The following is a 3,567-nucleotide window of genomic DNA, read 5'->3' on the forward strand; positions in this document are numbered from 1 at the left end:
TGTTAAAATGTTGTATCTGTTTATTCCACAATAAATAAAACTAAAAGAAATGAAATGAAACTATCTGAATATAACAGTTTTTAAAAATTTCAAACGCCCTGTAAAACAAATCCTGTCTACTCCCGGACATCATCACTTTCCAGTTACTCAATCTCCAGGGAAATATTCCCTCTCTGTCTGAACCTTTTCTGTGATTTAACTGATGTTTAGTTCTCATTTTGTGAGCAGTGAAGCGTTCTTTTTTTCTCCACTTCACCAAGCCAGAAATGTGATCCCAGCAACCTTCCCACAATCAACATCATCATTAAGCTATTTGGGTTTTGGTTAACATCTAATCACCAGCAGTAAACCACCCGTGTAACCAATTGAATATTTATAAACAATGCTCCTTACAGGCAAAGCAAACTATTACAAATGACAAAGTGGGAAGGGACCAAATCAGAGTAGAGTTGGGGGAGAGGAGGGAGCAATGGAGATAAAGCACTGTATCCACTGCGGTGCCCACCTCTATCTGAAGGCATCGAGAGCATTGATGTACACTACATGCTCCTTCTTCAAGGGCACCCGGCTCTGGAGCCTTTATCGTCAATCATAGACTAGAATCCCGACAGTGTGGAAGGCGAGCATTGGCCCATCAAACCCCACTAACTATCCAAACAGCATCCCATCTGGAGCACTCCACCCCTGTAACACTGCATTTCCCATGGCTGATCCACCGAGTCTGCACAATCCTGGACACTGTGGACAATTTAGCACGACTGATCCACCTAAGCCGCAAATCTTTGGAGGAAACCAGAGCACCTGGAGTGGACCCACACTATTCTGGGGAGAATGTGCAAACTCCACACAGGCCGTTGACCAAGGCTGGATTCCAACCTTGTACCTAGTGCTGTGAAGCAGCAGTGCTTTAAATCAAAACAGATGACCCCTGTTCATTGCTGTTTGTGGAGACTCCTTGCCCAGAGAGACATCCTGAGATTCAGAAAGAGACAATATGAATTCAACTAACTCCTGCCGAGTTAATGTGATTAACAACAACATCAATACTCCAACAGTGTCATCAGACTTCTACCTACTCTGTCATTTACAATTTTTAACCCATGGGAAGTTTGTTACCAGCTTCGATGACAGCCATAATGCTCTGACCACTTTGACAGAGCCAGTGCAAGTCAGTTCTAATAGTTATCAATAGATTGTATCTAAACAGGATGCCACACAACAGGAAGTGCTCTGACACTCAATGCCCGTAAGTCAAGGTCATTTTCCTAAAACCACTCATGTCTGGCAATACCATTGAAGGTATTTTATACAGGAGCCTTTCGGTCTCAGTTGCCAGTTCCAGTCCATGAAGCAGCCAGTAACATGCCAGTGAATTGAATTCTAACAGCAGCATGCCCTGGCAGGAGAGATTGAGGAGCTTGAAGCTGTCTTCTCTGGAGTATCTAAACATGAAACCCTTCAAATGAACAAAAATCTTCAAGAGCTTGATAGGACAGATTCAGGAAGGATGTGCTCCTAGGCTGGTGTGTCTAGAATAAAATAAGCACTAACTATGGTATCTTTACCCAGCATCCCCTTTAGCTGCATCAATGTTGAAGATTTATTTGCTGCTCTAATTCCACTCTCTCCATCACTCCCATTTTTCACTGCTGTAATGTTGATGACTGTGCAAATGTATAAAATTTAATTTAATCCATCCCAAAACCTCTCTGTACCTGTGTCTCACTTGTGTTCACCGAGATGCTCAATCAATCTGACCTCTTTACAAACCCTGCTCTGATATTTCCTTAGAGGGCTCAGAATTAATTATTCCCAGAATTGTTACTGATTGGCTGATCAGCTCTCCAAAGGATCACCTCACCGAATGCCGTTCTTCTCCCTTTATCCCATAAAACTTCCCATTCATCCTCTTCCAATAACACCGGCATGTTCACAAGTAACCATAGTGATCGGATTTGTTTCGTTTGTTCGTGAGATCATGGCATCACTTGTTGGAGCAGCATTTGTCATCCATTCTGACTGCCCAGGAGATGGTTCAGAGTCAACCCCATTATTCAGGATTCACATGGCGGCTGAACCAGGTCAGAATTAACACAGTCTCCCAGGCCCAATGACATGAAGAGTTGATTTCTGGCCTACCAGCTTATTTCTGAAATGATAATGAACAATGTTTGCCTTTGATTAAAAGTGCAAGACCAAAATGGGTTTTATTCTGATTGAGCACATCCTCCTGTTTTCTCAGTTATTATTGACAGTCTCATTCCCCCCGCACCAGAACCTGTTCCAGAGAGTGTTACAGAACAAGCAGAATGGTCAGCTGCAGCTGGTCACCTGACCCATCTGTTGACTTTTTCCAGCAATTTCTGTTTTAGTTCCTGATTTCCCAGCATTTGCAGATGTTTTGTTTTTGAATATTAATCTTGTCTGTTTCAGAGGAGTTTACTGATGAGTTTGGAGAGTTTTGAACATTGCAACTTAGGCCACAAATCAGCCATGATCTATTGAATGGCAGTGCAGGGTTGAAGGGCTGAATGGCTTCCTCCTGTTCCAATGAAAGTTATCCATCTGCAGCTTGTGGTAACATTTCCCCTCGCTCCTCACTTCACCTCCATGTTGAACACACTGTTAACTGACTGAACAAACCTCCTGTGTTTGAACTAAACCTGCTAATGTTCTGTGGCTCCCTCTACTGCCACCCGGATTTAACTCTCATCATGGAATGCTGTTTCATTTAACTGCGAGAATGCCTACAAGGATTAATCCTGGAATCTGTATCCCCTGGGATCCAAAAATCCCGTTTATTTCCTTCTTCCTATTTCATTCTGGCTATTGAACTCTTGGTTTCAATCCATTCTCCTGTCATGCTCTTCGACATGTCCTTGTGGACTAGAGGCAACTGGCACCTGAGATTGTAGGGGGAGGCAGAATCAATCAGGAATTCGGGAAAATACTCAGACAATGACATATCCATCTGATTGTTGACTCAGACAGATCGGCAGATAGAAAGATGCACATTGAGATAGCACCTTTGTTGACCTGGGGCAATGAAGCATGCTTCCAACCCAATTATTTCAAACTCAAATCTCTGAAAATACAGATACAACGCTTCCTACTTGTACCAGGTTGTCTCTGAGCCTCTTTTCTTAAGAAAAGAGTTTTAAGCTGTTCAGCCTTTCCTGGAGATTATAACCTCTGTTTCTGTCAGATTTGTGACTGAAAGTTTATTTTTCTGTTCCTTGTGAGTGATGCTAGTAGCAGAAACAGTTCCTAACTTGTGAGGGGTTTCGGTTGGAGTATTTATACTTACACGTTCATTCCCACCCTCACATACAGTGTGAAATTGATGTAAAACAGAAGTAAAGGATTGAGTGAGCACCTACAGAAACACCAAGGCAGCATGTGTACCTGAGCTGAATGAACCTGGCCTTAGGAAAATGTGACAACAATCACAAATAGTTAGAATTACAGAATCCCTTAGGCGCACAAAGAGACTATTCGGTCCATTGAATCTGCAATGACCTGCTGTCCCACCCTAACTCCATAACCCCACATTTACCATGGCTAAAC

This window comes from Hemiscyllium ocellatum, unplaced genomic scaffold, assembly GCF_020745735.1.
Source record: "Hemiscyllium ocellatum isolate sHemOce1 unplaced genomic scaffold, sHemOce1.pat.X.cur. scaffold_363_pat_ctg1, whole genome shotgun sequence".
Classification (NCBI taxonomy): domain Eukaryota; kingdom Metazoa; phylum Chordata; class Chondrichthyes; order Orectolobiformes; family Hemiscylliidae; genus Hemiscyllium; species Hemiscyllium ocellatum.